This window comes from Canis lupus, chromosome 29 (genome assembly GCF_011100685.1).
Source record: "Canis lupus familiaris isolate Mischka breed German Shepherd chromosome 29, alternate assembly UU_Cfam_GSD_1.0, whole genome shotgun sequence".
Taxonomy (NCBI): domain Eukaryota; kingdom Metazoa; phylum Chordata; class Mammalia; order Carnivora; family Canidae; genus Canis; species Canis lupus.
The window spans coordinates 1,547,098-1,574,676 of record NC_049250.1 but is presented as its reverse complement, the minus strand read 5'-3'; the positions used below and the strand labels follow the sequence as shown (position 1 = coordinate 1,574,676).

General features: G+C 37.4%; 1 long non-coding RNA gene across 2 annotated transcripts; it reads right to left on the bottom strand.

Annotated features, from left to right (window-relative positions):
* Positions 1-150: 150 nt before the first annotated feature.
* Positions 151-27,364, bottom strand: LOC111093204. Of its 2 annotated transcripts, none has more exons than XR_005380836.1 (5): positions 27,151-27,364; positions 19,340-19,450; positions 19,050-19,152; positions 7,266-7,378; positions 151-331 (listed from the first exon to the last, which is right to left on the bottom strand). It is a non-coding gene; the product is annotated as an uncharacterized LOC111093204 (long non-coding RNA). The 2 variants fall into 2 exon arrangements; XR_005380835.1 differs by having other exon boundaries at positions 27,187-27,364.
* Positions 27,365-27,579: the final 215 nt, after the last annotated feature.

Genomic DNA, 27,579 nt, shown 5'->3' with positions numbered 1-27,579 from the left:
GCCTGGCATGGCACAATATGGAGAACTTATGAGGAGATTCAGGACAATTGCTTTGTCTTCCTAAATGGAGATACTTAGGTGAGCAAATACACTGGAAGTAATAAATATGCTAGAGCCAAAAGGATTTCATTTCAATTTTCTCTTATTTTTATGATTTGAGACATAGATAAATATTCATAATTATCTAAGTCAGTGTTTCCGTCTTGTGAATCCTATGCCTGCTGAGTTAGGTAGTTGGCTGTCAGCAATGATCAGTATAACAACTTCTTGGAGCCGAGTGAAACAGTTTGGAGACATAAACACACTTTCTCTTTCATGTCTCCCACAGCATCTGTAAGATGGAAAAAAAATCATGGGATTATTATTTTTTTTAATTTTAGATTGCTTTTAGATATCAGATCAAAATCCTAAGCATCGCTTTTCTTTGCCTTAATCTAATTACTTTCATTTCCCACAAATTCCAAATCTAAATATGAGTCTGCTTATTTTGATATGCAAAAAGATCCTAATCTGAATGCTTGGAGTACCTTTTGATCTGACTGAGGTGTTTTAGTCTCTGTTCTTAGGAAAACAGATACATCTGCACACAGTTTTCTGGAGACCTCTCCTCCCCAAAAAACAAAAGAATGGAAGGGGAGTAGTGAGAAGAGGTGACCTGTGACCTTGCAGGCTGATTTCATGAAGAAAATAGGGTAGTGCATCTACATTGCTCCTAACTGAGGTAAGGCACCGGGTCTTTGCCCCTATATATCAAGTGAGTCTTTGAATGGGCATGCCAGTGGAAGGGTGAGTACATTCAGCTGACAGAGATCCTTGGAGAACATCTGCAACCTGCCAGCCAGCAAGAAGTCATGATTGTTGGGGATGAGCACCTTTCTCCTAAAGGGAATCTAGGCAGCACAGCCGGATCCCCAGAGGCCACCCCTAACATTGCTTGAATCAAGTGCTTTCCAGTTTAAGTTCATCCTGTTTGGGGCTTCTTTTACTGTGAAAACTTACAAGAGAAAGGTGAGTGGAATGAATTGTAATTCCCACCAGGGAAACTAGACTTATGTCACATCAGGGAGCTATGCTCCCATCCTTTACTGTGCATCCTGTGTTTCCCTTACTCTTGGCTTGTGCCTCTGCTAGTCCAAGTGATCTGCCTGGAAGACTGATCCAGATCTTCATCTTTGAGTTTAATGAGCCACTCTTCATTATGCACTTCTTAAGCTGAGGAAGTTTGTGTGGGGATGGCACATTCCCCAGAAAGACCTATTTTTATGACTGGCCCTTCTTGGCTGGCTCCTGAGAACTGAGCTCCTGGAACGTTCTGTCTCATAAGAGTGTTTTTGCATTTCTTTGGCCTTGAGCCAAACTGCACCAGTTGTTTGGAGGATTTATTCTAATAATGTGATTTATGAGGGTCTGGGGTTTCAGTAACTGAAGAAAGTCATGCAGGGACTATATGTGACTGGCTCTCAATAAAAACCCTGGATTTAGTATGTACCAAGTGAAACTATGAGAAGGAACACCTAGAAGCTTATGCCTGGTTTCTCCAGACTTATCCCAACCAGGGGAATTTTTGGAAGTCCATCATTACCTACAGAATCTAGCTGGTTTCTATAGAGATCAGGCAACTAGACTAAATAGGTATATGATGGTGACCATCACTTATACATTCTTCATAGCTTTAGAAGTAGAATTAATATCAACCATTCCTCCCAAGATACTGTTTTAAAATTTTGCTCTCTTAGGCATGGTGTGTGGGGAGCCAGTTTTGGAGGCTTCCACTGGCTTTTCCTACTAGTCAATCCTATACCACAGGATAATGACCAATATGGTGTTTCTGTCAACCAAGGAAATGGCCATTAGGTCCAGTGAACAGAGGAATGTGATCCAGACCTGGGTCAGGGCTACATTCATGACCTGAGTTCTATAGCTTTCACTCTAATAAGGATGTCATGAATGATGTTTCTGATTCCTGGGAATCAATTTTAATATAGTCCTTTGCTTAGAAGTCTTCAAAATGCCTATGTGTTTCCAATTATTTTCAAATATATACTCCACGATGTTACAGAATCCTAACTCATGGGAACCCAGCCCTCCTTAGAACAATGAATTCCAGGTATGATAACTGTCTAGGGTCCATAGGAATCAGGAGTATTTATTGACGAGCTGCTGTTACGATCATTGATTTTGCCTTAATTGTATAAATTAAGCAATGTTCTTGATACTGCTTACCTATATTGGACCTAGGACCACCATGTTCTACAAGCCATCTCACTGTAGATAAGACTCCCTTTGTGGCTACTCTGACCTTACCACCTATTCTGATTGTATTCGCTGTATTCTGATTGTATTCCGTGAATAGAATTTGCTGTTGTATTCACTGAGCTTCAAATGGTCAAGTGCTATCACCTGATCTCCTTTTGGGGATCTTGTTACCACCATTGCAATTAGGAAGACAATTATATAAGAACACCTTTTATTCTGAGTCTTGAACTATAGAGAAAAGTCCTCACTGCACTTCTTAGTGAAGCTGGTGATCCTCTCTCCCATGCATTCCTTCTCATTTTGTGAAGACAGATTATCTCCTGGGAAATGTAGTCAGTTGGGTCTTCTGGCCTTAAGTTGGATAGCCACTCTAGCATGACCATTTCTATCTCAACCACCTTCCACAGCAATTCTTGAATTTCTCTTTTACTTTGTAGGGGCCATTGTTGCTTCCAAGAATCATCCTGACAATATATTAGCATTGCATGGTGGCCTTGCCAGGGTGTTATATCCTGTATCATTGGAAATGTCACCTTTATTAATAAACTTTCCCATTAGCCAACTTCATAATTGGTATTTCCTGACCCAGCACCATAAAGACCTAGTTACATTTGTATTCGCCCATGTACATGTTAGAAAATCCTGCAGCTCCTCTGTACTTACTTTTCACCTTAGCTGGTCTAACTGCCTCATCTAGCTAACATAAATGACCATAGTTATTTATCCAATTACTAGAATAAGAGGTAGGGAGAGATCTTGATGGGGTATGTAGTATCTTGCAAGCCAGAGGCCTATGTATCACCTTCACAAAAAAGAGTGACTCTGATTTTAACAAAGAAGTGTTGGCCATTTCCATAGACACAGAGTTTTGGGATATCTTGGCAGTCAATATTTTTTAGTGCATTGGTTCAGCTATCCCTATAACAACTCTCAGTATTTAGTTTCATTCCAACTAGATCCCTGAGCTTGGAGAAGCAGACTTGCCAGGGTTGAGAATTCAACTTTCTTTGAACTCTAACCCCCTTCTAATTAAGCCTTTGAGACTAACCCTCTGTTTTTTGTATCTTTTAGTTGTAGGAGATGATAGTCCTTTTATATGCTGCCAAGGAGCCCTTTGACTTTCATCATTTACCTTACTTCAGTTAGGGGCATCTGGGTGGCTCAGTTGGTTGAACATCAGACTCTTGGTTTTGGCTCAGGTCATGATCTCAGGGTCATGAGATGCAGCCCTGCAAGGAGTCCCTCATCAGGCCCTGTACTCAGTGGGGAATCTGCTTGAGATTCTTTCCCTCTGCCCCACTTGCACACAAGTTCTCTCTCTCTCTCTCTCTCTCTCTCCCCCTTATATCAGTTAATAATCACTCTCCTCCTTTCACAGATTTTCTGCACTGTATCAGCAATATCCAGCTACAGACAGCTCATCCTATGGCCCTATAAACTGCTACTTCCTCTGACCCTCTCAACACCTGAGATGTTGTAAATGCTAGTGCATTCCCTTCTACCATTATCCTATCCCAGTTCACCATTGGTAAACATTTTAACAGTTGTCCTGTGTATTCTTTTGCTAGGGCTACTGTAACAAAGTATTAGAGACTGGGTGGCTTAAACAACAAAAAATTATCTTCTCACAACTGTAGAGTTAGAAGTCTAAGACCAAGGTGTCAGGTTACTTGATTCTTCTGAGGCCTGTCTTCTTGACCTGTAGATGGCTGTCTTCTCTCTGTATCCTCATATGTACTTCTGTATGTGTCTGTGTTCTGATCATATCTCTTATATGAATCCAATCATATTATATTAGGGGCCCATGCTAATGACCACATTTGAACTTGGTTACCTCTTTAAAAAGCCTATCTCCAGGAACTAGGAGGTACTAGGGATTAGAGCTCCAATTTGGGGGAAACACAGTCCATCCTGTAGCAATCAACTGAGAGCATGCACCATTGGCACGCCATCTATCACCAAGGACAGGGTCCACATTGATAGCTGAAGGGTGATCCAGCTCTGAAATCTCAGCTCTGCTGTCATACCATCTTTGGCTGGGTTCCCTGGAAAGCAGACTCTGAGATGCATTTGGGGAGGCTTATGGGGCATGCCAGAGGGAAGCCTTAAGCAGCATCTGTTCAAACCATCTAGCTCTTCACCAATTACATTATAATATCACCCAGACAACTTATTAAATAGAAGTAAGATCTCAAATACCAATTGTAAATAAAAGGTAAAAATTTTGATTTTGGCCATGAACCATGCATTTAATTGAATGTCCTGAATTATATCAATTTTTATCTATCTTTACTCATAAATATAAGCATTGCTATTGCTGGAATGTAATATACATAGTTTCTACATAAAATTTCACACACTGCTGTCATCTTTTCACTGATCTTTCAACTAAACTTACACAAAACAATCTCTTCTCTGAATTAAAATCAGAAAAAAAAGTGAGTTTTAGAGGTAGAGATACATGATGCATTTTTAATAACCTCTTGTAATTATCAAAGAGCCCAATTCAACCCAATATGTTGTAAGCATTAGATTGTACATTATTTATCTGAAATAAAAACTTTAAATGGGGTTGGTGTAAAAGTAAAAGAGTGAGACAGAAACTATAGCCTACTTGTCTGCAGTGTTTTCTTTCAAGTTAAAGTACAGAGAGATGGAGACTCTAATCTTGTGAAATGTGTCCATTTCTTTTCTTTTTTTTTAAAAGATGTATGTACTTCAAGGTATATTTTTTATGATAAATTTATTTTTTATTGGTGTTCAACTTGCCAACATACAGAATAACACCCAGTGCTCACCCCGTCAAGTGCCCCCCTCAGTGCCCGTCACCCATTCACCCCCACCCCTGCCCTCCTCTCCTTCCACCACCCCTAGTTCCTTTCCCAGAGTTAGGAGTCTTTATGTTCTGTCTCCCTTTCTGATATTTCCGACCCATTTCTTCTCCCTTCCCTTATATTCCCTTTCACTATTATTTATATTCCCCAAATGAATGAGAACATATAATGTTTGTCCTTCTCGGATTGACTCATTTCACTCAGCATAATACCCTCCAGTTCTATCCACGTTGAAGCAAATGGTGGATATTTGTCATTTCTAATGGCTGAGTAATATTCCATTGTATACATAAACCACATCTTCTTTATCCATTCATCTTTCAATGGACACCGAGGCTCCTTCCACAGTTTGGCTATTGCGGACATTGCTGCTAGAAACATCGGGGTGCAGGTGTCCCGGCGTTTCATTGCATCTGTATCTTTGTGGTAAATCCCCAACAGTGCAATTGCTGGGTCGTAGGGTGGCAGAATTAATATTGTGAAAATGTCAATGTTACCCAGGGCAATATACACGTTTAATGCAATCCCTATCAAAATACCATGGACTTTCTTCAGAGAGTTAGAACAAATTATTTTAAGATTTGTGTGGGATCAGAAAAGACCCCAAATAGCCAGGAGAATTTTAAAAAAGAAAACCATAGCTGGGGGCATCACAATGCTAGATTTCAGGTTGTACTACAAAGCTGTGGTCATCAAGACAGTGTGGTACTGGCACAAAAACAGACACATAGATCAGTGGAACAGAATAGAGAACCCAGAAGTGAACCCTCAACTTTATGGTCAACTAATATTCGATAAAGGAGGAAAGCCTATCCACTGGAAGAAAGACAGTCTCTTCAATAAATGGTGCTGGGAAAATTGGACATCCACATGCAGAAGAATGAAACTAGACCACTCTCTTGCACCATACACAAAGATAAACTCAAAATGGATGAAAGATCTAAATGTGAGACAAGATTCCATCCAAATCCTAGAGGAGAACACAGGCAACACCCTTTTTGAACTCGGCCACAGTAACTTCTTGCAAAATACATCCATGAAGGCAAAAGAAACAAAAGCAAAAATGAACTATTGGGACTTCATCAAGATAAGAAGCTTTTGCACAGCAAAGGATACAGTCAACAAAACTAAAAGACAACCTACAGAATGGGAGAAGATATTTGCAAATGACGTATCAGATAAAGGGCTAGTTTCCAAGATCTATAAAGAACTTATAAAACTCAACACCAAAGAAACAAACAATCCAATCATGAAATGGGCAAAAGACATGAAGAGAAATCTCACAGAGGAAGACCTAGACATGGCCAACAAGCACATGAGAAAATGCTCCACATCACTTGCCATCAGGGATATACAAATCCAAACCACCATGAGATACCACCTCACACCAGTGAGAATGGGGAAAATTAACAAGGCAGGAAACCATAAATGTTGGAGAGGATGCGGAGAAAAGGGAACCCTCTTACACTGTGGGTGGGAATGTGAACTGGTGCAGCCACTCTGGAAAACTGTGTGGAGGTTCCTCAAAGAGTTAAAAATAGACCTGCCCTACCACCCAGCAAATGTGTCCATTTCTAATGGCGCCATAAGAGCAGTTGTTCAGTCCACATCATTATTTTGACTCTACAGTATTTCTCAAATATAGTCTGAAAGCAAAAGAAACATCCCTGATATTACATTGTTACAGTCCAATCAGTGGAGATGATTTTACACACAGTCACCCAGAAAGAGGATCCTTTAGAAAAGAATTTGTAAGAGGTGGAGGTAACATTCTGGTGCTGAGGGAGAGGCAGGGAGAGAGTCTCAGCATGGAGCTGACCTAGTACATTTCCTGGAGTAACATTTCTAAGGTTAAAATTTCTTTGAGGCTCTTGATTACATAAATAAACCAATCATCAAAATTAATTAATCAATTAATTAATTAATTAATAAACCAATCATTTTTTCTGGTTCTGTTTTCTTATGGCGAAGAAATCTCTCTAACAAGAAATCTTTGTAGCTAAAGTAATTTTTTAGATATCCCATTGCAAGCAATGCGCTAACTGTAAAATATGGATCTAAGGGAAATAAAGTGCTTCAATCTTTGTCATATTAGTATTCAGACTGCATTTAAGCTGTAATTAAAACACATTTTTCTTTGCATATTTAATATGCTCAGTAAGATTGATTATTTACCTTGAGCAAGCTGATCTTTTACTTTTTGGTTTCTAAGATGGCACTTGGAATGCTTTCACTGTTTTCATCTCTCACATATTCCAAATGAGGACCCTCAAGCAACAGAAGAATATCTAAACACAGAGTTTGAGTAACACATCATAGAATCACAAATTGTAATAAATGATGTATAATATACTATTTAATTATAAATTGATAATCTTTTCAGTAAGACTACCTTTCACAGAATTAGGAAAAAATATAATTCAGATTTCAGGATTGAAAGAAGTTCTTTTTTTTTTTTTTTTTTTAAGATTTCTCAGTTTATTTACATATATATGTTGTCACACTAGGGAGCCAGCTGCACTTCAGGAGTCCCCAGCTCCCTTCATCCAGCCAACACCCAAAACCTGCACAGAAGACTGAGCCCTAAATAAACAATGCTTAGGACTCAAATGCCAATCTTGAAGGTTATAACAATTCATTTAGCAAAAACAGAGGACTAGAGGCCAGTGCCCATGAGACATCCTTGCCCCATTGTAAACATTGACAACCAGGCCACTGGAGCCTGGAAAAGTGTGCAAACATGAAGGTACCACACTGTGCGACCAGAGGACTAGGGACACAGCTGGCAACAATACCCGTGAAGTCCTAAGGGCTTACACCCGCTGGAGCCTGGCAAGTGCCAGGGGCAGAATCAAGGCAGCTACCCAAAGCCTGAGGGCTCACATGAGCTGGCAGCGGCGCTCTTGCCCATAGGAATTCTCTACCCGGGCAATCTCCTGTTCCAGGTTGAACTTTAAGTTAATCACATAAAGCAAGACAAATATCATTGTATTTAATCCCCACAATATATAATTTTCATTTATACCTGTTGGTAAAGAGGGCTAATGAAATTCAGAAACTAATCCATTTGGTCTGGATTTTGTCTAAATGTGCTGGGGTAAGCAAGACAGCAAATAACTACCCTGTGTCTTTATTTCTTCTTGAGAAAATAGAGCTATTAAAATTTAAATATCTTTCAAAGTATTATATATAGGAATCTTTAAATTATTGTATGCATTTATAAAGCATGACACATTATACCACTTGTTAACAATTTAACCCAATTAGTGTTCTCCTTTTACTTTTAAATTAATCTCTACTTTTACATTAGACATCTGTGAAAGATCATGAACTATTTGCAGCCTCTTTTAGCAAATCCCCAGAGGGATATATCTCCTGGAGTTGGGTTACTGGAGTTTATAATTATATTAGAGGACATGAATGGCTTCCTTCAGCGCACTTCATTAAAACTAACTTCCCTTGATCACTAAAACACAGTTTGCCTTTGTAGCAGCTTTTCTTGGTGAATGTAGCCCTTTTGTGAAGCATCCTACACTGAAATTTGAGATTTGATTTAGAATTAACAGAATTAGCATATCTTCCACGGTGTTTATGCTATCAACATATCATAATAATGACTTCAAATCCACTGATATTATTTTATAAAATTAATCTGGAAAAGGTTTAGAGTACATATAATAGAATCCACTCTTTCATACCTAATAAGAATACTCTGAAAGAGTTTGTTTTAACTTTTAATTAATTAAATTTTTCAGACAAGGGATGGAGTGTTTATGATTTTTCAATAAATATTTATGAAAGTTCATTGTCCAAAATTCACAAGTCTTCATTCAGTCTCATAAAAGAGTTTATGGATATTTCATCAAAAACCAAGATCACAAAATGAACCATTTTGTAATTCTTTCAAGAGCCACAATAAAGAACATCCATGAATTAAAATCATGCATATGTAGGCAAGCATTAGTTTTTTGTTTTTGTTTTATTCCTTCAGAACATATATTACAAATGCCTACTGAGGATCAACAGTGCTTGAGATACCATTATCATTTTAGAAATAGTACTAATGGCTTCATAGCTCCCACATTTTGTCAAAATCTTTCAAAAAAGTTGAGGGAAAAAGACAAAATTCTCATAATGAGTTTAAAGACAATAACTACCATATCCTGAAACAGTAGTAGTGAACTAATATATAATCTAGAAATCATGGATCTGTGCATCATTAGATGACAGACTAAGATTAGAACAAATTTTCCAACATGTAGTTTAATGTAATAGTTATTTATAGAGTGGTTGCTATGTGGCAGGCATTATGCTGATATTTTTATCTCTAAGAATGCTGTAGACTAAGAATATCAGCATTTAATGGAATGTCATATCCCTATCTACAATAGAATGGGAAGGTAAGGATTGAAATCCTAAGTAAATTTTGAAATAGACATCTGCTATTTACCATTCATGGGCATTAGTCATTTGTTTGTTTGCTTTTGTTTTGCTTCATGGACCTTGTTCTACAAACATGGTGAAAGCCAATATTCTACCTGTAAATTCTCAATACCCACTGAATATTTGAGTTCCTTACCACACAGATACTAATGATCATCAATCCATTCATTCATTTAAAGGTATTTTTTGAGTGTATACTATATATCAAGACCTATTATCATTCAGATACCTAAAGTTAATAAGACGAGGTCCTTGATCTCCTAGACTCTAGTTAGTACATAAATTAGTGATATAATCTCCAATAGGAAAACATGCCACAAATCAAATAAACCAAGCAGAAAGAGTGTTGGGGGAAAACCAATTTAGATATGGTCATGAGAAACAGCCTCTCTGAGGAGGGTCCCTTCAGGTGAACTCTAAATGAAGAAGCAAATTCATACATTACATCAGTTTGAGCAAAATTCCAGACAACAAGAACAGGTACGAATGCTCTGAGGAAAGGCAGATCTCAGAAACAGAAAGAAAAACCATTGTGGATTTAATTGGATGAATGAGATGGAGAAAAGGAAGGGAAGTAATAGGAAATGCAGTCAGAGAGGTGAGTGGAGACCAGGTCATATGTGGACTTACAAGAACATTGATTTTGTTTTTGTGAACACAATGGGGGGTTATTTATAGGTTTTCAATAGAAGCATGATATATCTGATTTTTGCATCTAAAAAGCTGTTCTATGGAATAAAGATGTAAGTTGTCAAAGTAGAAGAAAGTAGTAAGTTAGGAAGTTATTGTAAATGTCTAAGAGAAAGAAAATATGAGTTTGGACAAACAAAAATGATTGTGTTGGAGCTCAGATTTCATATTTTAATGGTGGAACTGATAAAAATATGCTTATTAGCATAAGGAATAAAAGATTAAAAACAAAACAAAAACAACTTCAAGGTCTTAGCAACTGAACAACTGATGATGTCATTGACTGAAATAGAGTAGATTACAAGTTGAGTCTGATGTCTTGTGTGTCAGGGCATAGAGACTAAAGGCTCTTATTTGATAAATTCAAAATGCCTGTTTGACAATCAAGTGGAGATGAACACAGTTATCTGGAATTCAGAATAGAGTCCAGGACTGGAGTTGCAATTCTGGGTGTTCCAATCCTGGGTATTACTAATGTAACATGGTAGTTAACACCAAGAGCCTGCATGAGATGATCTAGTGATACGGTATACAGAGACATGAAGGGAACGTGGAGGGCTGAGCCCATGACAGGCTAAACCAATGCTTAGAAATCAAGCAGAAGAGCAGGAGCCAGCACAAGAAATGGAGTCTGAGTAAAAAGTACAGAAGATTTTACAAATTTGGCATCTGAGGAGTAAAGTAAGATCAAGGTGGTGAGGAGTAAGCACTGTCAATTACTTCAAAACAGAATCCATTAATTTGCAATATGGAAGCCACTGATAACTCTGACAGACTATCTAGGTGAAATATGATGAGAGCTTTCAGTAACCGAAACAACAGAATAGCAATGAGGATGGACAGGAAGGAAATAACATGAAGGTTATTTATAAAATAGAACTCAGAAGCCAATTGACCATAGAGTCAAGGATGATTTGCAGAATGAGACCACAGTGCTATTCCCTAAACAAACAAAGAAAAAGACACAAGGAATCTCATTTCAGGAAAATTTTATATGTTTAGTTTTAAACATATTTATATTGAGGTTCAATTTATATTGAAGCATACATGGAGCTGTGAAGAAACTGGAAAACGGCCTCAAGCCAGGGTTAAAAGATATACACAAAAAAATAGAACATTAAGGAACACCAACACCAATGTTGCAAGATTGTATTGGACAAAATGAGCCTGCCCTAGAAAATCAGAAAGAAGAAGGCTGAGAGAATTAATTGACTTATATGTGATATATGCTTCTTGAATGGTGATAAATTATTTTAAGTTCCCTTAAAGTTTCCCAAACTTCTTCATTCTGGCTCCAAATATGTGCCTGAAGAACAGGTAGATTGATCTATAGTTCCTTCTGCTGTGGTAAAAAGAGAAAGAAAAGGCAGAACTTCTAGAAGGGTATTAATATATACCTTCTTCTCAAAAATCAGTTTCTTTTCGAACACAGAATTCCAACAAATATTGGATATTTGAGCATGAAGGAACTATAAGTTCGATGTAGTGGAAAAGAGATAGATCCTGAAAAACTCATCTGAGGTTGAATTCTGATTTTCCCTCTGGTAGAGTCATTGGCAATTGACTCGTTCTCCTTATCTGTGGAGTGAGGATCATTAAACTTCACTAGGTTCCTGTAAATTTTACTTCCAACAATGTAGATGACAGTTCTACCATAGTAGTTGGTGCACAAATGCTTAAGAAGTACTAATTCACTTCCTGTCCCTAGGAGGGTATTTTGAAGAACATTCACTTCTATTAAATCTAAGCTTCAAGAACATAATTATGTTTTCTTTTTTTTTAAGATTTTATTTATTCATGAGAGACACAGAGAAAGGGAGAGAGAGGCAGAAATCCAGACAGAGGGAGAAGCAGGCTCCATGCAGGGAGCCTGATGTGGGACTCCATCCCGGGATCACACCCTGGGCCAAAGGTAGGCACTAAACCACTGAGGCACCCAGGGATCCCCTATAATTATGTTTTCAAACTTATTTTAAAATTTCAATAGTTTTAGTTGGGGGAAAGTTGAAATAACATGTTGTTTTTATTATTTATATTTTCACTACTTTTTATTGAGGTAAAATGTACATAAAGTGGAAGACACATGTCTTAAGTGTATAATTGGGTGGGTTTTGATAAATGTATACACCTGTGTAAGCACCATTCCAGGCAAGGCATATAACACTTCATCACCCCTATACTCCCCAAATGGCCATTGCTCTGAATTACATCACCATTAGTTATGTCTGTTTTGAATTTCATATAAGTGGAAATATACATAAAGCATTCTTTTGTGAATGTTTTTATCACTCACTATATATATATATATATATATACACACACATATACATACATACACTCACACACATAGATATATAATCCATGTTGTTGCATGTATACTTTTTTTGCTTTTTATTGATGAGTAGATATTCCATTAAATTAGTTAATCAACTTATTTATCCATTCTTTTGTTGACAGATGTTTGGGTCGTTTTTGTTTTTTTAGCCTTGTAAAGTTGCTATGAACATTCATTTACAAGTCTTTTTGTAGGGGCACCTGGGTGGCTCAGTGGTTGAGCATCTGCCTTTGGCTCAGATCATGATTCCAGTCCTGAGACTGAGTCCCACATCAGGCTCCCTGCAGAGGAGCCTACTTCTCCTCCCTCTGCTTCGCTCTCTGCCTCTCTCTGTGTGTCTCTTATGAATAAATAAGTAAAATCTTAAAAACAACAACAACAACAACCAGGTCTTTATGTAGACAAGTGTTTTCATTTCTCTTGGGTAGATACTTAGGGATAGAATTACTAGGTCATGGGATGGTATATGCCTCCTATCTACCCTGGTATTAATTGTCAGGGTTTTATTGTTATCCATTCTGTTGGATATGAAGTAGTATCTAATTATTCTTTTAACTTGTATTTCCATAATAATTGATGATGTTGGGCACCTTTTCATGTGTCACTTGGCCATTCAAATATTTTCTTTTGTGATGTATTTAAGTTTTTGCCCATTTTACTTATTTTTTTTAATTAATTATTTATTTATTTATTTATGATAGTCACACACAGAGAGAGAGAGGCAGAGACACAAGCAGAGGGAGAAGCAGGCTCCATGCACCGGGAGCCCGACGTGGGATTCGATCCCGGGTCTCCAGGATCGTGCCCTGAGCCAAAGGCAGGCGCTAAACCACTGCGCCACCCAGGGATCCCAGTTTTTGCCCATTTTAGACAAACTATTTGTCTTTAATTACTGATTAATGATTGTCCTTAATTATTGTAGGAGGTCTTTATTCTAAATACGTATCTTCTATGTGAATATTTGTTTACTATATGTGTGCTCCCTTTTCATTTTCTTCATGATGTCTTCTGATGGACTAAAGTTTTTAATTTTGTCGAAGGATAATCAAAAATTTTAAAAATTATGTGTATGGGATCCCTGGGTGGCTCAGTGGTTTAGCGCCTGCCTTTGGCCCAGGGCATGATCCTGAAGCCCTGGGATCAAGTTCTACATTGGGCTCCCTGCATGGAGCCTGCTTCTTCTTCTGCCTCTGTCTCTGTCTCTGTCTCTCTCTCTCTCTCTCTGTGTCTCTCATGAATAAATAAATAAAATATTTAAAAATAAATAAATAAATAAATAAATAAATAAATAAATAAATAAATAAATATAAATTATGTGTAGTGCCTTTGGAATTTTCACTAAAGAAATTTTTGCCTATCCCAAGTTTGCAAAGATAATTTTATGCAGATGTTTTATGCTTTTAAATTCCATGTTTTATGTATTATCCATCTAAAATTATTTTATATTAAGTAGTAATATTAAACAAATGTGTTTTCATATATTCTAGGTTTTTTTCAGTGGTTAAATTTTTAAATGTCTTATAAGCAGGTGATGTTTATGACTAAGTGTGCAATTTGGGGTTGGAAATATGATCTCCCTTAGAAGCAGACATGTTTCTAATCCTACCAGTTTGACTAGTTACCTTGTAAACTGAGATGTGACTCAATTAGAAAATATTGCACTGTCTGTAAAACTAAAAAAAAAAAAAAAAAGGAACCTGTGTTTCACATTAGCACTCATCAAAAATTGTAGCAACAATAATATGAGTAAAGTACTTCAAGGTTTTCAGAAGATCACATGAATATATATAAATAATAATTAGTATTTAATAATTGTATCTTAAGGGCTCTTTCTTTGAATTTGTTTACAATGTCTGAGGAAATACAAATTCAATACCAGAATTCAGAGAAAACCATTTGATGATCTGAAATATATAAAACAATATACAGACCAATTCTTGTTATTTTACACCGTAATGGAAACATAACCAGGACTTCAAATTATTTTTATACTAACTTTTCAAAAGGTAATGATTTCTAACATTGAAAAGTGAGAGGAAGTCTATTTTATATTATTCTATAATGGAAAATACTATTTCTCTAAATTAAAATAAGAAAATGACAAATTTAAGTGGTCTGACCATAGACATTTTGCAATATGCTCCCCATAGTCATAGTTAATAAATTGTGCCAGTTTTATTATACTTATTTCTAAATACCCTGTATATTGAGCAAATATCTGTCAATTTGACATTGGTCTGCATATGCACAATTAAAACAATGGCTTTTTCCTGCTGTCTACCTAATTTTATACACATTAACTTGGTGCTAGTTTTCTACTAAATTCTATCATCTATCTATCTATCTATCTATCTATCTATCTATCTATCTATCCACCTCTGTACCTACATGTCTGTCTCAAGCAAACATGAGGCCAGAAGTCAATCCTCCTACTTGCTCTGACCTGATACGAATGGCTTGCCCACACTAGGGTGCAAAGAGAAACTGTGAGCAGGCAAGGGGCACCAGGCTACACCCCAGGGCACTACATCTGATTCTCTTGACAACCACACAATGCCTGCCAAATTTCTGTTTTTCCTAATCTAGTGGATCCACATGACCACACTTGTTGCTCCTGAAGCAAAAGAAGAGCTACTCTGTCCAAGTGTCCTCTCCTGCTGCCAAGACTCAGGGACTCCAGATGCTTACTCTTTGGCTCCAAGGCTATCAATGACTGAAAATGAAGGCACTGTCTCTGTCCACTGCTCCAGAACCAGTAGCACCCAGAAATTTCAGCATATTCTGGATGATTGCAGCAAAATTGCACTTTTAATTTTCTGTACTTTTAAATATGGTCTTCCTATCATGATGCATGGATGGTTCTATAGGTGCTCAGCCTGAGGAGACTATGCCAAGAACCAGCACTTTCATTTGCCCTGACTGCTATCCTAACCCAAACAGGAAAGTATCTTCCTTTCCTTTCCTTAGGATTTGTCTGCCCCAGAAATTTTTGTCAACACCTGTATGTAGAAAGGGCACTGGAGGACCAATGTCACCAGGTACACAGGTTGTGATTGTGGCCAGGAAACTTCCTGGGACTCAAAGGATAGCCTGCCCATATACATATCTCTAGAAATAGGGTATTAGCTCTCTCCTTCCAAACCTGCTGGCCTGGTCCTCGTTCCCTGGCTTTCTGCACCCCCTATCCAAGCCCCAGCTGCTAATCCCAGTCTCAAAATTTCTGCTTTTGCAACATCTGTGAATGCTCTTCTGGCACAGAGAAGCCCAACTTGTGATGGAAATGAGGAGAGTAAAGAGCTTTGCAGGGGAAATAATGTCAGCAGGATGAATTTTACCTCTCAGATTGATTTTTCAATGAGGAAGATTAGAAACCCCCAGAGCATGTGCCATTGTCAAATCACTTCAATATACAATTTACTGAATTTGTTGTGTTAATTCAAATAGAAAAAGATTAGTAAAGTTATACTTCTAAAACACTTCTAATTCAATGTAATTATGCTTCATCCCTTCAAATATATTAAATACTTTCTTCAATTATAATTCCTTAAAATAGTGAGATAGGATTATTGGCTGGAACAGTCATTCAAGGCCTAATTACTTAAAAGATAAAATCCTGGTGACACAGAACTGCTGATTTGCTCACACCAACTTACCTGGTACAGGTTTTCAGTGACCATACCTGTGGTGGCTTCTGCCTCAGGACTCACACAGGTTAGCTAAATATTTATATTTAAGTGAGAATAAATCATATACAATAACCATGAATACCACATAGTGATTTCTCATAAAACTTTAGCTCCTCCTCATTAAACTCAAACTGAAAGGTCTAATAGAATCACTCTTATCTGGTCAGAAGTCTCCTGGTGAAGGCCTACTGCCTCTGGGTTCCTCACACACTCTTTTTGTTTCTTGCCCACTATCACTCTCTCAACTTCTCAGTCTCTCATATCTGAAGGTAAACATTTCATCTCAGTATAGGCTTTCCCAATTCAGAGCTATAGCTTCTTTGAAATATTCTTTTTAAAAAGGGCCCTATGAACATAGGGGCCAGATAATTCTGTGTTGAGGGTGGAAGGTTGGTCTTCTCATTGCATAAAGTAACAGCACCCACATGAGCTCCATCATCCTATTACTTTCTGGCACCATCATGAGGGATGGCAGTGAGTGCCCACCCTCCTGCGTAACCTGTGCAAGCAAGGGGCTGCTTGGAGGGGGTTCCTAACCAACAGGTGATAGTAACCTGTAGGCCAGTGTCTCTGTCTCTGTCTCAGTGTTGATCACTCTGTTTAAAAATACTTGCCTTGGGCTTATCATCTTGTACCACTATAATTCTCCTAAAGTAAGTAGCTCAGAAGAGCATCACTATAGATTTTACAACCACTATTAGTTGGACTACATTCTGCTAAAGCAACCCATTACTAAAATCCCAATTCATGAAGTGATACTCATCCAACTGAACAATGATGATTGACCTAATATCTTATGGCCAGAAGACATGAAACTTATCATCTCTCAATATCATAAGTCAAATAGGATATAGATTCTAAAACAATTTTTCTTTTCTATTTCTTACCATTTTAGATGCTTGGATGAGATTGCTTGGTGGCTAAGTCATTGAATGCCCTAGCTAGACAGTTATATACTACAGTATATAATAGAAATATATTTTTGTTACTAGTCTTGTCATTTAAATTGAGATACTCACATGTATTCACATGCACACAGAAACACGTACACACTCCTATGCATGAATGATGAGAAAGAACCCTAGGGAACTCTGCATCCAGCCACATCCCATATCCAGGTGGCTTTATCTCAGCCACTGGAAGGATGATAGCTATGATTATTATGTTTTTTCTCTGACCATAATCCAAATTTAGCCAGATACTAAGGCAGCTGAATGGCTCATTCATCATGATCAAATTGAAAAACATAGTGGAAAGGTGGCTTTTTTATCCTCAAATATCTAGCTCTCTTTCCAAGTGGCCTCACTTATTCATACTTATGTAAATGAGATGTATATGGGGATGTATTTGGAAATTCACAATACAGTTCCAAATTTAGAGATGTTGACAAGCCAAAAAAAGTATTCCAACTACAAAAACACTCTTAAGACTAGAAACTGTTTAGTTTAAAAAATACCTGGGTTCCCTAGGGCAAAAATATCTACCCTATTATGTAATAAAAATATGTTTCAGCCTATTAAAAGAAGATAAACTTACAAATAAGAGAGGATATATTTAAGAGAAGATAGAAAAGGTTGTGATATGAATGATTGCTAACAGGTAGACATGGAAGCATAGAAAGAAAACGTTGCACATTAGTTCAGTGCTAAGATACTTGTGTTGACACAGGTGATGTAAGTGTGACAGATGAAATTGTCTATAGTGGGAAACTGTTCATGTCTCTTCACGTGCTTTATCTTCCACCCCATTTAGAGGGGGCTGGAGGATATTAGGGCACAATTTACTTACCAGGCTACTTTAGAATCTTTTTCAGGACTTTCTTTGTGTGGGGAAGGATCGAGTTTGGTTTGTTTCTCTTTGAATCTAAGAATTATAGGGTCAGTTTGAATACACCTTTCAAACACAGCTATCTTTTTCAAAGATGATTTTCAAAACCTGTTTTCAATAGGCACCACCTTTTCACACTGGTCAGGTTTGGATCCTTTACTGGGTTTTCCTAGGTCTGCTTCTTATGGAGTTCTGAGGGAGTCACTCTCCTCTGGGTATTAGCAAAGCACTCACATAAAAGGATGACGTCCATTCCATCAGTCTCAGAAGAAAAGCAGGCTTACTTTGTCAAACCAAAAGGCTGGCTGGTTATTCTAAATGAAGCCCATCTGCTGAGACATTTTGAAAGCCCAAAGTTTCCCCCACAAATTTCCCCCTGGTTGAGGTCCTCATTATAGAGGGCTGCTGGTGGACTTGTGGAGAAAGCATACTTCTATTGTTAATATCAACAACTTTTACTTTATACAGATGCACTGGGAGTATTTCATCATATTCGAAAAGTTAATAAGCCAAAACAAGCTTTTGATAATGTAGCTCTCAGAGCTGGAATTTCTCCTTTTCTTTCTGTCTAAGCCAGCACAGTGTTTATTCACTTGACTATAAGCCCTATAGCCTTATATTTATCATGGACTAAGCATAGAGATATGGTGCATTTTGCTATGCCTTTGCTTTCAAGATAATCTGTGCACATGGCAAGGTTCAAATATCATTATCCAAGAAGCAAATAAAAGGAAATTTGGAATCACATGGCAAGCAAACTGATGAGCATCTTCTGTACAGGAGGATTTGTACTAGAGACAGTGTGGGAGAGACAGCAGAGCAGCAGCATTGGTGTCAGAACAGGATTTGAATCCTGGTTCTACCACTTGCGATGATAAGCGCAATACTTTATCTCTTGAATCCCAGCTATCTGCAACTATAACATACTGACTTCCAAAGATCTTTATAAGAATTTAAAGATTAAGCCATATAAATTACCTACTCAATGCTGGTATGAAACTTTATTTCTTATTCTCCTTTCTTAGAAGGTGCAGATGCAAGGAAATATAGCAGCCCCTGGGATGAAGGAAAGCTGCAATTCCTAAGGAAAGAGAACACAAAAATTGAGTTTATAAAATGAAAAGCAGTAAAAGGTCAGTTACATAAGAGTTGGAAATTAGAATTATTCAAATTCCAATCGCAACCTAAGGCATATAATCATGCCTTTGGTGAGAAGATTAATTTAGTATTATAGACCCCCTGGGAAAAAAATATTTACATGTGCTTACCTGCCTTCTGGGTATAGATATATGTTTACCTAGTGCTTCACATTTGAGTTCATCAGCACCTGCTTCTTGATATTTGGTACATTCTGAATCTTCTATGAGGTCTCAGGAATGCTAAATTTAGAAAATATATCTTATGACTAAATACTCACCCACTGCCCAGAAGGAAATTGTTGAGGGTGAGACCCTTTCAACTTCCTCCTCCCATTTCTACCTTTCCTATGGCCCAGACCCATAACTACAAAGAAAGGCTCACTGCCATCACAGCTCAGTGAAGAGCAAAAGCATTCCCAATGTAGAAAACACAGGACAAATGGCTTTCTTGGTCACATGCTGTGGTGAGAAAGATAACATCAGGCTGTTGGGACTGCAGAGACTGTGTCACCATGGGCCTGCCGGCCAGACTCACAGTGGAAACAGAGACAGTGGTGACATGCACATGTCCTATTTCTCCTCTAGGTTTTATGAATGTGGGGTGTGGGGTGTCCACTGTCTGAGTATTATTACCTTCGTGATTAGTTTGAACTATACAAATTACCGCTATTTGGTCACTTTTGACCTATAAAAATGACTTTTTGTGTGATCCAGTCTGATAGCTCCTACTTAGACTTTCAGCCTCAGCTCAGACTTCAGCTGTCCAGGTATCCACCTCTAATGGGACAGCTGGGTTACTCATCCCTCCTCTGCATTTTCAGTGCATCCTAGAAGCTGGTCATTGAACTTACTTCCCTACATTAGAATTATTGGTGCTTCAGACTTCCTCATTCTTAGATCACTGGGCATGATACCAGGGTGCTAGCTTCAAAAAGACAGGTCTAAAGAGAGGATCATGCACTATTTCAAAATAAGTGGTTTCAAAACTGCTAAAAGCTGGTTCAACATTAGTTCTCACCAAGACTAAGGAGCTAAAATGACACAAATAATGCATGCACCTAGATTGTCATGCACATAATACATACACATGTAAACATATATAGTTTTCTTAAGTAATTTTCAGGTTAAAATTTTAATAATCTTGCACTTTATGAGTAAAAGTTATCTATAACTAGCAGCTTCATTAATTAGAGAGAGGGAAGGGGAGCATTTAAACATGTCCTTAGACCTAATCACAATTTTCCTAGAACCTAACAACCTGTTCCACATGATTGAGGCCCAAATCTTCAGAAATAACTTCCCTTTACAAAACTATTTAAAATAGACTAATGCTGTGATGTAAAATCAGATGTAAAATCAAACTCACCTCCCTGAATTTCCTGGGTTAATAGAGTATGGGTTTCTGCAAACACCCTCTTGTTTTTTTACCCACTTAGCTAATAATCTAAGGTAAAAGGCACTATGCCCTCTTTATACAACAACTGATTTCCAGAAAGAATGTTTAGTAGAAGTAAAGAAGAGACATGGGCCAGCCAAATGCCACGTGTCCATTTGGGGAGTAATTACACCAAATTTTCTACTGCTGGTCTGAGGATAGAAACTGGTATGCAATGGGGTCCCCCTTAGACATAGGTTCTTAGGGCTTGAATATATGCTATCTATTGATCAATGATAGCTTGGGACTTGGGATCTTCTGGGGTTCTGAACTCTGGGATGAGTCCATGGCTTCAAAACAAGAGTGTTTACTGTCCCCCCAAAACCCCAAAACACTAATGTGGAAAGGTATATGCACCCTGATGTTTATTGTGGTAATATTTACAATAGCCAGAATATGGAAGTAACCTAAGTGTATTTTTATAAATGAATAGCTAAATAAGATATCACACATACACACACACACACACACACAAGCACGCACACACACACACATGCACACACACAGGAATATTACTTAGCTATTAAAAAAATGAGATCTTGCCATTTGCCACAACATGGATATGTCTATAGGGCATTACGCTAAGTGAAATAAATCAGACTAAGAAAGATAAATGCCATACGATTCCAATTACATGTAGAATCTAAAAAATAAAACAAACCTTCAAACAAACAAAAAACATAACTAAAATCGTAAGTACAGAGAACTGGTGGTTGCCAGAGCCAAGGGGATTGGAGAGAAAGTAGAAAAGCTGAAGGGGATCAATTTGTATAAACTTCCAGTTAAATAAATAAATCATAAGGATGAAAACTACAGCATAGGGAATATAGTCAATAATATTGTAACAACATTGTGACATGGTAACTACACTTTCTGTCATGAGCATAGTGTAATGCATACAATTATTGAATCACTATGTTGTACAGTTGAAATGAATATAACATTGTATGTCATCTATACTCCAAACTTTTTTAAAGTGGGTGTTATTTAAAATTTGGAGCCAAAAGCTAAGTCTTTGAGTGAGACTTCTTGGTATGAATCCTGGGCTAACTGTTTAATAGTTTGTAGCATTAGGCAAGTTATTTAAACTTTTGTGGCTTAGATCTTTCATCTGTAAACTCAAGAGACCAATAATAATACTGTATAAGGATAAGGGGCATATTTCCTGTCAAGAGTCTAACCTTGACAAAAGTAGGAGCACAATTACTGAAAGCTATATTTAATGAAAAAAGCATTTAATAAATTTGGAGTATAATTGGGATGTTGGTCTACTCCCTTTGTATAATGCTAGTTAATAGAAATTAATGACAGCAGGTGTTATTATTGACATAGAAATGTAGAAAAAATGTTAAAAATTATTTTCTGCTACAATGAAATTTAATACTTTCATAAAGAATAGTATATTCTTCATATAATAATAAAAATACACATTTTTCTTTTAGTTTTGAAGTGACTTTTGCTGATATCTCCTATGTCTCCTGGACTTAAATTTATCTACACTGATTTCTTCACCCACATAATTAAGCCTTTCTCCAGGAATAAAAAATAATAAGAATAGCATTCATTGGCTACATATTTCACACATATTTAAATCCTCATGATAAGCTAGGAGGTCCATGCCATTGTTACTATCACTTGATGATGACATAGGCATGAGGTGGTGAGTCTTCTTGTTGCATAGCTCATGGGTAACCTGAGCAACAATAAGCTCATCGCATGTACTACAAAGGATCTTCCACTCATCTCAATCACAGCACCACCTATTCTGCACCGTCTGCCTTATGTTGTCTGATTTCTTCATCTGCATCTGTTAGGTAATAAGGAGAACAAAAGTTTTTAAAGATACCTCACAGAGAACCATCCTGCAAACCAAGGAATTTTATTCTGGTGACAATGTGGTAAAATATGGTTTGACCAGGAAGTCCCATTGTTGGAATTTGACTTCTCCACACTCCCTCTAACTGTATTTCAAATGCTCATCCTTAAAATTCACTGTGGACCTTGATGAAACATGTAGGTGTAAGGCCTTATGTTCTAAGAGGAAAAGGGAAGTCACAAACAAAGAAAACTTTAGGACAGAACATCTTAGGTTACTCCCTCAGTCCCTTTCTACTCATCCTAAGACTACATATGTAGATATTTATAATTTCTTTGCCCTTCCTGAACCTGAACCTTTTGTCTATGTTTGGCAACTTCCCACCTATGGTATTGTTAGGATATAGCATCCATTTCCCATGATGGAAGCAAAAAAGATAGGTAATTACTTTCCCAACTCCCCTTGCATCCAGAGCAAGGGTAAGTAGTCTCAATCCAGCAAGTGTGGCAAGACCAGTGAAACATCTATTCTGGGAGTTGCAGAATCAAGGTAAAAGTAACTTCCAGTTTTAAACCAAACTGTGGCAATAATAATTAATGCCATCAATAGAGATACACTGGCTTCAGCATCTACTGGTCAACAATAGTGATGCTGCCATTGAACTGATTCTGTGGTGTGATTTTAATTGTGACTTTGACAGTCAAGTCATCTTTTATCCTACCCCATTATGCTTCATTATCTACACCTCATTCCCCATATCTATGTCTCCACTATATGAATTATATATTATATATATAATATATATATTCTTCCCATCATAAAGTAGAATCTAATTTTCCATTCCTTGAATCTGATCTGGCATTCTGACTTGCTTAGGCAAAAATAATATTTAGAAATTAGGAAATTATCACTTTGCAGACAGATTTATTTGCAAGAAGCTTTACAAGTTTTCCACTAAATATTTTAGAATTATTTCCAACCATCATCTCAATGGGTCTTGGCAACTACCCTGGAGCAGTCATGCAATCCAGAGGTGAGCCTCCCAATCAGGCAACCTAGACATGGAAGTTGACTGTGGTCTAGTGGAAACTAGGAAGTCCATCAACATTAGCCTAGCACAAATTTTCATGCCACTAAATCATGAACCAGATATCTGGCTCTTGTTTTAAGGCACTATGTTTTAGGATGATTTATTACACAACATAAGCTAATATAGTTGACCTTAGTTGACCTCTATTATTTACACCTAAAAATCTTGACTATCCTGTGTTCTGTGAGACCAATAAACAATACTTTGAAGTGGCTATCAGCAGAGGAAATAACCTCAGGAAACTTTCCTATAGCTCACTAGCTCATCAGTAAGCTTTTTGAGGGCAATATTGTTCATTTCTAGCAAAGAAGATAGCACTTGACAGGTGTTCAACAAGAATAGATGCATACATACAAAATGGATCCTAATGGTTTGAAATAATCAATTGTCTGACAAATACAAAGAATCAGCTATAGATTAAGATTAATCCAGTGTATTTAATGTCATTCAATTTTCAATATTATAAAAATAAAATTATAGTTATCAATTATTGCCTACATCCTCAGATGAGGTAGTATTGTTTTCCTTGCCTTTTTATTTATTTTTCTTTTCTTTGATAAAGTTGATATTTATAAAGATATTCAGCCAATTATATTCATTAGTGGAATCCATATTTGTGAATGCATTTATTCACTAAATTTATCTGCAACACCCAAATCAATAGTCATGGCACTTTTATGGTCATTTACGAATGTGTGTAGAGGTGCAAATCATTTGAGTTACCTGATGTGTGCCTTCCCAATGAGGTCAAACAAGGTGATTCTCTGCCTTCTTGTTTCAAATTTCATACTCCAAATAAGTGTCTTCTTCATGGTCTATTAAAATGTTCTGTTTTGTTTTGTTTTGCATTTTTGTGCTTTTAATTTTCCTGTTTAAAATATTCCCTGTGCATAGTGCTGAAGTGTTTTCTAGTGTCCCTCAGGACAAGGCTGTGGTATGCTTAGGAAGAAAATATATGTGATACATAAGCTTTGTTTAGGCATGAGTTATGGTGTTGTTGGCTGTGATTTCAATGATAATAAATCAACAATATACATTAAATAAGTTTTTATTAAAAAAAATATTTTATTTATTTATTTACAAGACAAGCAGAGAGCATGAGCAGGGAGGGAAGTCAAAAGGGAAGAGGCAAAGGGAGAAGAAGACTCCCCACTGAGCAGGGAGCCTGATGCAGGTCTTGATCCTAGGACATGAGCCAAAGGCAGGTGCTAAACTGACTGAGCCACCCAGGAACCCCATTAAATTATCTTTATCTATACAAAGTTATAAGGATCAAGGCAGTTTGGTACTGGCACAAAAACAGACACACAGATAAAGGGAACAGAACAGAGAACCCAGAAATGGAACCTCAACTATGGTCAACTAACCTTCATCAAAGCAAGAAAGACTATCCACTGGAACAAAGACAGTCTCTTCAAGAAATGATGTTGAGAAAATTGGACAGCCACATGCAGAAGAGTAAAACTGGACCAATTCCTTACACCATGCACAAAAATAAACCCAAATGGATGAAAGACCTAAATGTGAGACAGAAATCGATCAAAATCCTGGAAGAGAACACAGGCAGCAATCTCTGTGACCTTACCTACAGTACCTTCTTACTAGACACATCTCCAAAGTGAAACAAAGCAAAAATGAATTATTGGGACTTCATCAAGATGAAAAACTTTTGCATAGAAAAGTAAACAGTGGACAAAACCAAAAGACAGCCAACAAAAATGAGAGAAGATATTTTCAAATGTCTTCTCAGATAAAGGGCTAGTATCCAAAATCTATAAAAACCTTATCAAACTCAACACCCAAACAACAAATAATCCATTCAAGAAATGGGCCAAAGACATGAACAGACATTTCTCCAAAGAGGACATACAAATGTCCAACAGACACGTGAAAAAATGCTCCACATCACTCAGTATCAGAGAAATACAAATCAAAACTACAATGAGACACCATCTCACAATGGTCAGAATGGCTAAAATTAATGGGACAGGAAACAACAGATGTTGGTGAAGATGTAGAGAAAAAGGAACTCTTTCACACTGTTGAGGGGAATGCAAACTGGTGCAGCCACTCTGGAAAACACCCTGGTGGTTACTCAAAGAGTTGAAGATAGATACCCTATGACCTAGCAAATGCACTGCTAGGTATTTACTCCAATAATACAAATGTGGTGATCTGAAGGGGCACCTATATACAATGTTTATAGCAGCAATGTCCACAATAGCCAAACTATGGAAAGAACTGATCGACAGATGAATGGATAAAGAAGATGTGGTGTGGTACATGTATGCAATGGAATACTACTCAACCATCAGAAAAGAAAAATGAAATCTTGCTATTTGGAACAATGTGGTTGGGACTAGAGAGCATTATGCTAAGCAAAATAAGTCAATCAGCGAAAGACACTTATCATATGATCTCACTCATACATAGAATTTAAGAAACAAAACAGAAGATCATAGGGGAAAAGAGGGAAAAAATAAAATAAGATGAAATCAGAGAGGGAGACAAACCATAAGAGGCTCGTAATCATAGGAAACAAACTGAGGGTTGCTGGAGGGGGGGAGGGTTGGGGAAAGGGGTAACTAGGTGGTGGACATTAAGGAAGGCATGTGATGTAATGAGCACTGGATATTATATAAGACTGTTGAATCACTGACCTCTACCTTTGAAACTAACAATACATTATAGCTAATTCACTGAATTTAGATTTTAAAAATTAGAAAATAAAAAATAGACGGGAACATATAAAACAAGTTGATGTATCAACCAGTTGATAAAATGTTGTGACTAGAGTCTTGCAGGAACCTGACCCTGTATTTCCCCTAAAAACAATGCTTTGTCTCCACTAAATTAGTGTTTGTGGTAATTAGAACATAACTAGAACACAACTATGTGTTTAGAACATAACTACTTCAAATAATGAGAATTTACTGTCTACTATTTAATCAGTCATTACGATGTCTAAACAACTAGCCACTTAGTGCCTTTAGATCCATTCTAACGCAGGCTGAAAAGTTGTATGTTAAATTGGATTCCAGGATCCAGATCAAAAGATCTAGAATAAATCTTAGTCGTCATCTTGTCTTAATTTCTTATTTACAGATGAGAATCCTGAGGCCCAGAAAAGTGGCATGGCTATGGTCACACAGTGCAAAAGCCCCTTATGGGCATCTCTTTAATAGTTCAGATTTCTACTACTTGTCTACCTGACCATACAGCCTGGCCATTGGCTACTGCCCATAAGTTGGTAAAAACCTAACCATAAGGGTTTTATCATTGTTCAATTCTTTCATCACTAGTAGGAAAACAACATGCAATTCAACTTATGGAGTTAATTTAGTTTTACACTCTTTAATCAGAGTCTTTCCATCCACTGGTCTTTTTAAAAAGATTTTAATTATTTATTTGAGAGAGAAAGAAAGAGAGAGAGAGTGCACATATGAGTGGGGGACAGGGGCAGAAGTAGAAGCAGACTCTCCGCTGAGCAGGGAGCCCAATGTGGGGCTCAATCCCAGGACCCCAGGATCATGACCTGAGCCACAGGCAGAAGCTTAATTGACTGAGCCACCCAGGTGCTCCCACACACACACACATACCCTGATCTTAATGCAAACAGAATGCTGCTCATTCACCTTGGAACTGCCTTTAGTAAACAAACACCTCGTTGTTGTTCAACTGAGAGCTATTCACAGCGCATTCAATTCTGGCAATTCCTCAAGTAGCTCTAATGTTGGTCCTAGAGGGAAAATAGCTGCCTGCTCTTGGATGTGGTGGATACCTCCTTGCATTTCCCTGGCAGTGTGCTTCTGTATGAACCGTTTCCATTGTGTTATGGAATTCTTCTGAGTACTGCCTTCTGTATTAGAATGTTTCTCTGACATCTCCCAACAAGACATTAAAGTTATCTCAGGTCTCACAATTATTTTATGAGTCATCAAAGCAGTCTCCATTAAATCCAGTTATTGTTTCTCAAATGATGTATACACAGCAGCATCTGGGAATTTTCTCATTCAAAACCCAACAGC